Source organism: Mastomys coucha, unplaced genomic scaffold (assembly GCF_008632895.1).
Source record: "Mastomys coucha isolate ucsf_1 unplaced genomic scaffold, UCSF_Mcou_1 pScaffold21, whole genome shotgun sequence".
Taxonomy (NCBI): domain Eukaryota; kingdom Metazoa; phylum Chordata; class Mammalia; order Rodentia; family Muridae; genus Mastomys; species Mastomys coucha.
Genome location: NW_022196904.1, coordinates 159,955,041 through 159,965,884, shown reverse-complemented (window position 1 = coordinate 159,965,884; position 10,844 = coordinate 159,955,041). Strand labels below are relative to the sequence as shown.

The 10,844-nt window shown below is 47.2% G+C and overlaps 1 protein-coding gene across 2 annotated transcripts in view; it reads left to right on the top strand.

Moving 5' to 3' along the window:
* Positions 1-3,072: 3,072 nt before the first annotated feature.
* Positions 3,073-10,844, top strand: part of Glis3 (GLIS family zinc finger 3) — a 426,677-nt gene continuing 418,905 nt past the window's right edge. Inside the window, exon 1 of one of the 2 annotated variants that reach the window (XM_031390036.1) lies at positions 3,073-3,699. The gene's annotated coding sequence lies outside the window, so the exon portion shown is untranslated. The remainder of the gene's footprint in view (positions 3,700-10,844) is intronic. The other variant, XM_031390037.1, reaches the window with a different exon arrangement.

The window sequence follows — 10,844 nt, the reverse complement described above, 5'->3', positions numbered from 1 at the left end:
ATCCGTACACATAAGAAAGCAAGTAGAGCAATCACATTCATTTCTCTGAATTCTGTATGATGGCTGGTACCAAAACAAACCTCTTCCTTGCTTTTATTGGGTATTGTATCAGAGCAATGAAAAGAGGCAATGAATGGGAGCTCCTTTTCATACAGTCAGAGAGAATCCTGTTATATTATAGGGCAATAGTGTTGAAAGAACCTAGGGATTCTGGGACAGCAAACTCAGCTGAGCCTGTAATTCTCTAGACTTCCCGGAACCTCACTGTCCTTGCTTCTAGATTCCTATAACTAATGGCCATTCTGTGGCTTTGAGGAACGATGAGGTGATATACCCAAGAGCCTTGAGGTTTTGCTTTATCCTAGGCACAGGGTGAAGGAAGGCCTTAAGAAACATCTCCCCTTGAGCAGAGAGCCCTCCAAGTGTGACTCTCTGAGTCTCCATGCTTGGAGAGATTAGGTACAGTTGAGCTGGCACAGGGTGCTGTCTGCTGAGTCACTTGTCTTGAGTCAGTGGTTGAGATGAATACAATATGGGTCTCTGGAGAGGGAAGATGCTGGCTGGGGCACAGTTCCCACCTCTTTGGCTGAAAGGTCTCCAGGCAAGAGCCAAGGACAAAAGATGATGGGAAGGCTCCTGGGGAAAGAAGCGTAACATTTCTGACCACCATCACTTTCTTTTCCCATTGTCTCTTGTCCTTCTCCTCTGACCAGTTCAATTTGGAACCAGCACAGATTTCATTCTGAGTCACTCTAGAGTTGTTCTGGTAGCATGCCAAGGTTACTATAACTCTTGGGATAGAAACACATTGTGGATCGACATTCTTGCTCCCACCCCAAGCACTGTACTTATTTAGTGGTAAACATATTAGGGATATGAGAGACTCATGAAAATGCCACCTGAACTGAATAAAACTCCATTCCCATTCTTGGGCTCAAAACAACAAAGGAAATTTGGGGATCTCTACACTAAGCTAATGACTTTAATGACTCGCGCATTCCTTATTATCTCATTCCTAAGAGTAATTTATTAAAGTTGAGTATGGTGCTAGGTGTTTTCTCTTATAGCCTTGATATTTCCAACATGTGAGAAATTTCAAGGTTTTTTTTTTTTTTAGGCCCTAAGACATCGTATTTTCATTCCATACATGCAAATCACAGCATTTCAACATTACCTGAAATCCTGGCAAAGTTTTCATTTTTCCTGTCTGTTTTTTCATCCTTCCTCCTGGCTTCACTTTAGCCTGGGGAGTGGCATGAGCGTTTGAGGAGCAGAGTTTCCCTGATGCCTGGAACTTTAGCAGCCTGCTCTGCTCCTGAAGGCTGCTGTTGTTCATGGGGATGGGTTTTTATGTGAATGTCAGGCATGTTGCAATAACCAGCCACAATGGGATAATCATGGCAATTTCCACCATTTGGTTTCTTTGTTTTTGTGATGTTACTGTATGCTTCATTTTATGAGTATTTTCTTTTCTTACGTGTGGTTGAACATGTCTATTGCCATCCTCGGCTTGGGCATTTGTATTTAAAAGGAGATGAAGACCAGAGAGAGAAGCTGGAAATTGACAGAGTGATGAAGCACAGTGCTCACTGTTCTATCCCCTTTCCCTTCACTTCTGCTGACAGACACTGTAGTGTTTTATAGAGTTTGTGTCTCCCTCCAAAAGAAATGAAGACCATAATAAGGTCTAAGAAAACAGTGCTGTGAAAACTAGGTTTCTCCTGCTGACGTTACTTATTATCGCAGATTAAGACCTAGCAATGCTTCTGCTGAAATGAGACACACAAAAACTGCCAATAGTCTTTCTGGTTTGGTTTTCTGGCCTAAGTCATTTGTGTCCTTGGAGGAGTCTACCTATTATAATGGTACATTATATTAGAATGAGAGTAGACTAGATTCTAAGGACCAGAGGAATTCTTTCTGTGTATCTTGTATGTGCTTGCGTGTTGGTGTGTGTGCACAAATCTGTGCACACACGTGGAGGCTGGAGGTCTGTGTATATGTCTTTCCCCTTTTATTTTATTTTTTTCAGTTGTGGACAGGATGTTTTACTGAACCTGAAGCTCACTGATATCGCTAGACTGGCTGGCCAGTAAGCTCCAGGGATTTGTCTGTCCACCCCCTCCCCAACTCCCAACCAGTGCAGGAATTTCAAGTGTGTACTACTGTGCTTGACTTTACATAGGTTCTGGGGGTTCAAACACAGGTCCCACACTCTTAAGGTGAACCTTTTACTGACTGAGCTATCTAGGTCTTCAGTCCCAGCCTAGCGGTATTATTCTAAGTGTCTGTGGCATCTAGTTCATTTCATCCACAAAGAGGAAGAGAACAAGACTCACTGTATACAGGCCTAACTGGAGGATGATGAGTGTAAGTAATATACTCATTGGATTCCAAGCTGGGAAGTCTTTGCTTTCTTGGGCAATCCACAGCGGGTCCACTAACAGTAGGTCCTTTTGTGACAGGCTTCTGAGGGCTCTGATGGAGCCTGATGGAAAAAGGGCTGTAACTTAGGTGGGATAGAAAGTACCACTGTACACAAGAAAAGTCTGCGAGGTGGGTGTGGCCACCCCTCCCAGCTTGTCTTCAAGTGAAACCCTGCTTGTGCCCCCACTTCTTTTCTTTCTTCTATCCCTTGGAAGATGTCATAGGGATCCACTCTGCATTCCACAGTCAGTTTTGGAATTGCCACCAGCATCCAATCCCACATATTAGGGTCCTCTCCCCTTTTTTAACCACTTTTCGTTTTCCACCCCTCACCCCCCTTTTTACTACAAGTATTTCTCTCTTGTTCCATGGGAGTTGACCACAGGTCCTGTTGAAGGGCTGACACTTTTTTTTAGGTTTTTTTTTTTTTTAAAAAAAAAGGCAAACAAATAGGTCCTGAAAGGTGAAGAGTCTCCCCGCGGTTACCCGCTCTGGAGTTTTATGGGAAGGAGCGTGTGTGCACGAACGTCAAGAGGGAGACACTGGCTGGCCGGGTGACCAGGAGCCCGCCCCCATCCCTCCCCGCCCCCTCCGGCGCTCACACTCAGGAAGCAGCTGGCTGCGGGCCGGCCCTCGCGGCCGCACACACATCCACACTCCTCGCCGGGCAGCCTCCCTCCCGCCCTCTTCCCCCTTCCCCTCTCCCTGCAGCCGCGTCCCTACTGCGCCGCCGGGGCAGCCCAGAGCGCGGCGCGCAAGGGCACCGGCGCCAGGGGCCGCGCACCTCGGGGCCGCGGCGGGCCCGGGTCCAGGCTCGCACCGGCGCTCTCTAGCCGCGACCCAGCTCAGGCGGCCAGCATCCCGAGCTCGGCCCCTCCAGGCATCGCCCTCGGCCCGGAGCGAGGATGAGCACCCCGGGCCAGGCTCGAAGTCGCCTCTCAACTTTGTAAAGACATGACTGGAGTGTGTTGGTGCGTAGCGCGGACAGGGAGCTGATGCGGAGAGTCGGCCCGCTGCCCTGCCTCCTCCTCCTCCCAGGGCCGCCGCCGCCGTCGTCGCAGCCTCGCGCGTGCACAAACACGGCCCTCGGGCCGCGGTTCCGCGCTCCGGCCGCGGGCTTGGATGCGAGTTTTCCTTTCCGAAGGAGGCAGAGCCCGCGTGGAGCTCTGAGGGGCTCAGCCTCCACCCACGCGTCGCTAGTGTTGTCACGCGCGGGCTGGCCGGGAGAAGGGACCCGCTCGCCTAGCTTTGTTGTGGAAATCCGGTTACCTGGTAAGTGGATGCCATAGGAACTTTGTTCCGCAGGCGAGGGACGGAGAGAGAAGGCGCTAGAGAGAGAGTGGGGGCGGTCAAGCTCCGAGACGCAAACTCTGGATTAGAAATAGTTTCTGCACGCTGGCTTGGTGGCATTCGCGCAGGTTTGAGGACACGAGCACTCCAACTCCTCCAGACTCAAGGGGCTTCTAGGGACTTAAGGCACACCTTACCGAGGCTGATGGCAATGCTCATTTAGCCATCAAACAGGCTGTCAGTTGCCTAAGAGCGCGAAGTGTAGACAGAAAGGAAACCCAACAAGGTGTGGAAGTTTCGCTTATGAGGGAAGAGTCTCCGTGCCTCTTAATAGAAAATACAGGTACCAGAAGGCTACACAATCAGGGCCAGATACAGGGCGCGCACCGAGGTCCTACTTAGGGAAACTTTGGCAAAGTGGGGGAGTGATGGGGTGGCTTTGAGGTCTTTAGCTGTCTTGAGGTCTTTAGTTGTCTTTCAGACTTCCACGTGTTTGTGGAGCGCCACGAAGGCTGTTTTCCACTTTTGCGTCTCATCCAAGTTAGTGTCCCTATTGTTCAGGGAGGTCCTCGGGTTTGGGGGCACAGCTACTAGTTAGGAGCGGTGCATCGACCTGCAGCCTCCAAGTTTTCAACTGTAACCTCCCACGCCACGAAATCGCAGACACATTCAGACACCAGCACTCCCCGCCGGGTTTGTCACCTCGCGTTTACATTTTTATGGGCCGGGGACAAAATGTCAGCACTGTTTGGGGAATGTCTGTCTCGAGTCCCCGCTTCAAGGCTCTGGTCCCTGTAAATGACCCTGTGTCTATTTTGAAGTCGGTCGGGACCACTTTCTGGAAAGCGTGAGTGAGCTGGTGGATCTCCTAGACACACACCTTGCCCCAAGCAACAGTTCCAAGTTACTCACTAGAGCTGACAAGTCACTCGGGGGACGAGGAACTCACCCAAGTGTCTGAAAACCTTGACCGGGGCGGATTTGTCATCCTAAGGATGATTCAAGTAGGTACCTGGAGGAAACTTTCGGAGGTTCCCCCCACCTCCCGCCCCGGCAAAAGGGTTGTGAGGTCGCGCCCTTAGATCTGCTAGTGTGCTTGGGAGGCGACAGCAGAACAACACCCGTGGGGGGGGGGCGCGGGGAGGGCAGTCGCCCCGTGCTCGGGACAGGGGCACAGTGCAGGGCCATGTGTACCCGAGTGCGGCTCCGGGTGCTCCGGCCGGCAGGGTCCCCCCGCAGCTCGGCTTCCTAACTGGCGGCTGGCGGCGGCCTTTCAGCCCCTCACTTACTCAGTAAGAGGTTGCACAACAGGAAGCCCGCATGAGTTTGTTTTGTTTTGTTGCGTTCGCTCGCTCGCTGGCTGGCTGACACGCCGCGGGTGGGGGGTGGGGACGGGGGCAGAGCGGGGGCGGCCTGGTTGTAGCGAGTACCCCGAAGGGAGGGTCCTGGAGCCTTCACCTCCGGACCCGCCCCCTCGCTCACCTCCAGAGAGCCCGGGGGAAAAGACCCAAGACCCCTGCGGGGCAAAAGTGTGTGGGTGTTGGTTGTGTGGGAGGGTGTCGAGGACACCAGGAGGGTTGTTCACCCACTGTCCAGGGGGCCACACATCTTGGCTCCGCTGCCCCTCTGCCACTCCTGGCTCCTCTGCTCTGCGTACCTCCTCTCCTGGCTTGTCCTTCTTGACATCAGCTAGGTCCCATAGAGGATAGAGGGTAGCGGGTCACTTCCGGAATTCTCGGGAGCAGTGCCTGCAGGGACTGCATTCCAGCAATGGCAAACTCTCTCCCGGAGAGGACACCTTCCCAATTCCTTCAGCTTTAGAACTTCAACAGCCCTTGAATTGGGGGGTAGTGGTCTCAGGTGGCCCTAGAGTTGATGGGGAAAGAGAAGTTTAGACAGCTCCCCCCAGTGGACCAGTTTCCCTTTGGGTTATGGGACCTCAGGAAAGCAAGATCTAGAGATGAAAGGTATTTTTTTTTTTTTTTTTTTTTTTTTTTTTTTTGGCCCAAGAACCCCTGCCAAACGTAAGCATCCAGGAAAAACACCGAAGCTCACAGTCAGAGCATTTCTTGGCCTGAAGGTGAACTTAAGACAAATGCAAACTTTCTTGTGTCTGCTCTGAAGCTTTGATGAGTCACGATTTCTTCATTGGGAAGTAACCAGGCCCGGTTCCCTAAATGTCTCCGTGCCCATTGGACTTCAGTTTTTAGACTAAATTAGGAGCCTTGATTCATTGTAAAAGTGAATTTGTGTTAGTTTAAAAATAAAAAATCTTACTCCTTTTTCTCTTTGGTTTCCTGTGAGGCTACACAAAGCAGGTGCACCCTGCAAAAGTTTGCAGAAAAACAGTGAAGGTTGTGCCTGTAAAGGCTTTAAAGAGAGAACTGTGTGAGAGGGCCCCCCCTTCTTCTCTAGTGAGAACTGCTGACACATAATGCCTTTACTAGAATCTGCCTCGGTTTTCATCTAGGCTAACTCTAAACCCCTCCCCTTGAATTGAAGGAGGCTTTATTCCCATTCTTATTGGTACTTAGTTCATGGCTTTTCTTTCCTGTCAGGAGGACTCAGGCCTTCAGAGTAATTAATTCGGTGTGCTCTGGGTTGATTCCCTCTCGCCTTGGTTCCCTTGAGATCAGTACGGATAGAGTGGCCTTTCTTCAAGTCATTGATTAGTTCAATGTTTCCACCAATTTCATTGGCGATTCTACCAAAGTTCTTTTTCTGGTTAGCAGAGGTTGGGTACCCCGGGGTTGGTTGGTCTGAATTCCAAATGGGAAGCAAGTCTCCTTGGATGAACTCTGGAGTCTACCTAGTGGGTGGAAACTTTGCCTGACTGAAAAAGAATGGGGAAGAGTTGAATAAATGAAAGTAAAGTTTTGTAGAAGTTCTGCCTTTGTTTATGTGGCAGACGGAATTGTTCAGTTTCAGAGGATAGGCCAGTGCTCTCACTCATTACCCCTCTCCCCTTCTTTATTACTAGTAAGGTAGGCCTGAGGGCATTCTGTCTACATTGGCCTGTCCTGTCATAGTTATTTTATTGATCACTGGAGTTGGAATGTTAGTTTATATTTCTCCAAGATGGCAAGAGTTATTTTGAAGGAGCTGATTCAGGAAGAGGTACCAGAGCCTACTCTTATCCTTTCTGGAGCAGTCATTTCCTGTGGTTCTGCAATTATTTTTCTATAGAGGAAGTTATAAGTAAGGTGACATACAGGCTTAATTTTATGTTTGGCTGGTTCATAAACTCAATCAGGACTGAAGTAAAAGGGAAAAAAAGGCACGTAGGTAGTCTTTGTAATAAAAATACAGTTTTTATTCAAGGAGAAAGAGACAAAATGAAAACTTGAACATGGTATTAAGATGAACTGAATTAGAAGATGCCACCATTTCAAGTTTTCCTAGTTACCCACTTTAGGCAGAGTTGACACACAGGCCAATATTTTTATTGAGGTAGAAAAAAAATCCATATGGAAGTGCACACCTGTTAGCTTCATAGACAGGACACAACCAACCTACTGGCCTCCCAGGAACATCTCTCACAGAACCCTCTAGTGGCTGCTCTGCTTTAAGGCAGGGGTTCTCAACCTGTGGGTTGCAACCTCTTGGTGTGCCACATATCTGATATTTAGATTATGATTCATAACAGTAGCAAAATTACAGTTATGAAGTACCAATGAAATAATTATATAATGGTGGGAGTGTCACTGCAACATGAACTATATTAAAAGGTCATAGCATCAGGAAGGTTGAGAACCCTAACTTCCCATATTCCTGTATTGAACAAGTGTCTTCTACTGTTGGAATCGTTCTAGCTTTGTTTGATCTGCACACAGCCTTATAGTAGGTCAGACTGTTTATTTTTTTTAAAAAAAGGAGATGGGAACAGTTTGGCTTAGAGACAGTAGTTGAGCCTTATTTAATTTGATAGAATTAAGGGGGAAATGGGTCATATCTGTACATGGTGACAGTCTGGTACCAATATGAGTAACATGCTTGGTGTGACTCCATGTCTTAGTCAGGGTTTCTATTCCTGCACATCATGACCAAGAAGCAAGTTGAGGAGGAAAGGGTTTATTCGGCTTACTTCCATATTGCTATTGGTCACCAAAGGAAGTCAGGACTAGAACTCAAGCAGGTCAGGAAGCAGAAGCTGATGCAGAGGCCATGGAGGGATGTTCCTTACTAGCTTGCTTCTCCTGGCTTGCTCAGCCTGCTCTCTTATAGAACCCAAGACTTCCAGCCCAGGGATGGCACCACCCACAAGGGGCAATTGAGAAAATGCCCCACAGCTGGATCTCATGGAGGCACTTCCCCAACTGAAGCTCCCTTCTGTGATAACTCCAGCCTGTGTCAAGTTGACACAAGAAACTAGCCAGTACACTCCAGGTGCACAAGAATAATGCTATAGAGTATGCATTGGTAGCCCTGGTATGAGGAGCCAACACCCAACAGCCAGCTGAGCCTGGTTCGAGTCCTGAATTGACTGTGAAAATTGACCATTAGAATGTCACGGTTCAGGCAAGACTATTGTGTCTACCCAGAGGAGGGGGCAGGATTTATATGTCAGGCTTTTTTCCTACTTAGAGAAAGGGAAAGAGAGGAGACTAGAAAGCATAGAGTTGTAATTAAACTGGGTCTACAGGTCACAGAGCATGGGACTCTTTATTGCACAATCATATGTCACTTATACTATATTTATTCAGATAACAAATAATAAGGACAGACTCCTATGATATATCTCATTTATATTCTCTGCATAATATGAACAGTATAAGTACAGTAAATATATACATGTTTAAGGGTAGTATTGAAGTATATGTATGATAAGTCAGGTATGAAAACGACAGTAAATGACAGTCTGTGTAAATTCAAGCGCTTGGGGGAGTTCAAAGATAAATTAGACCTAACCACAAAACTCAGTAAGAATTTAGACAGGGAAATAAGACAGGCAAGTAGCCACAATGCACTGTAGAATAGTAGGACTGTGAACGAAAGACGTGTGTGGAGTAAAGTCGTTAACATTTGTAGGGTTCTTTTATGTTCTTGGCACTGTGCTTAAGAATATGACATATAGTTTTCATTTGTTACTCCATAGTGTCCTGAGCACTCCATAGTGTGAATATTCCCCCTTGACAGATAAGAGACATGGAGACCAACATAGGATTTTGAAGGACATAAAAACGGCTTGAGAGTGAATCAAAGTGGCTTTGGGGGCGGTTCAGTTGGTAAAACACTCCCTCGAAAGTGCAAGGATCATGTGCAGAAATAGATGAATGTTTTCCCAACCTTTTCAGCAGGAACAGAATTCCACTCCTAGAGCCTAGATAAAAATGTCCCATGTGGTGATGCACTCGGTAAAGCTAGAGCTGGGGAGGCAGGGGCAAGAGGACCCATGGGAATCACTGGCCAGCCGGTATGGCTTAACTGCTAAGCTCTAGGTCAAGAGAGCTAGAAGCTTAAAGAAGGTGGACTGCATTCCCGGGTTTGGCGCTTATGATTGTCATCTGGTTTCTGAATGCATATGCAAATCCACCCTTCCACGTTCATCTGCACGCATACAGTACATGCCCGAGTCCATATTTTTACTATGGCAATAGAAAGGATTATGGGAAACTCTGGAGGCAGATTTCAAGGCATTGTGTAAGAGCAGCAGTCCAATTATATTCTTCTGTCTTGAGAACAAAAATTAGAGGCTTTTTCTGCAAGGGCTTGAATCTCAGAGACGTCACACAGCTGAGCACATACTTCAGATGAAGAAAGTAATGGTCCATTCTTGTCTGCTGTGATCTCTAGGCCAAGAACATGAAAGCTTTGCGCCTCCCTTCAGGGGCAGTAAGCCTTACAGAACCACAGATGGACAGATAGGCATGAGCACAAGGTCTGACCTTGTCCAGGCTCCTTGATAAAGTGACCAGTATTTCTGAACATCAGTGGTTTTTTTATACTCCTGAGCCAGAGCCTCCAGGTTTCATTTCTAGGCCTGCTGACCACTGTACACAGAAACCAACTGGAGGCGGGGGCTGAGGACGACTCTTGCTGTTTTTGTGTGTGAAGAAGTAGATTAATGTTTTCCCAGCCTTTTACAGCATGACCAATAGGCTCCACTCCTGTCTGTAACTTGGCTGAGTCATTCATGAAGGTTTAAACAAAATTTTTAATAAATATGTTGTCATGTTGGGTAAAGGCCTAGTCATTGTTGTGGACATTCATACTTCTTCCCTGATGTCAGTGAACAGAATTAACAGTGTAAAAACGTCTGTGTACCAGTGACTAAAAATACTTCTGCTGGTTACTTTTAAGCAAGTAACTACAGTAAAGGAGAGAAATTGCTCACTATATGTGTGGCAGAAATTCTTTAACAAGCTTGGCTCTTTGGACTGAATGATCAATTGTGCTTCTAGAATCTTCTGCAGGTAGCTGTTTCTTACCCTTTTGAGAAAATCGTGGTTTCCAGCTTTACAAATACCATTCCTGAGACTGAGTGGTAGGTTACAGCAGCCAAAGGACAAAGAGCCCTCTTGTCATTTGGGCAGAGTTTGCTTCCCGCAGATTTCTTTGTGTGAGGACGGATTTTCATATTTCCTTTGCAAAGAACGTTCTCCAGCCAGGTTCCCCGATTTTCTGTTTTCTGAAGAAGAAGCCTTTGTGTCTCAAATGATGGCTATGTGGGGAGTTAGTCCTTCAGTGCAGGTAATTAATTCAGGGTGACATCATAGGGGATGAGTTCATTTTTTCCGTTTCGGATTCTTCATCTCAGGATTTGATGGTTAACTCGTATTAGGAACACATTTTGAAAAATGTAGTTCTTAAAAATCAAGCAGCGTTAACTTACAGACAATCCCATATTTTGGTTATACTCTCAGGGTATGGCTTTACTTTTGGAATGGATATCTATACTCTGCAACCAGGAAGATCTAAAAATAATCAGTAATTGCTACCGCTATTGATGTGCATGGGTCTTTTGTCTGTCTGTTCACTGCATGCATACCTGAGCCCTGGAAGGCAGGATATGTTTTTTTGTTTGTTTGTTTGTTTGTTTTGTGATCCCCTGGATCTGAGTTAGATGGCTGTGAGTTGCCAGGTGGGTGCTAGGAACTGAACCCTGGTCCTCTGAAGAGGTACTCTTC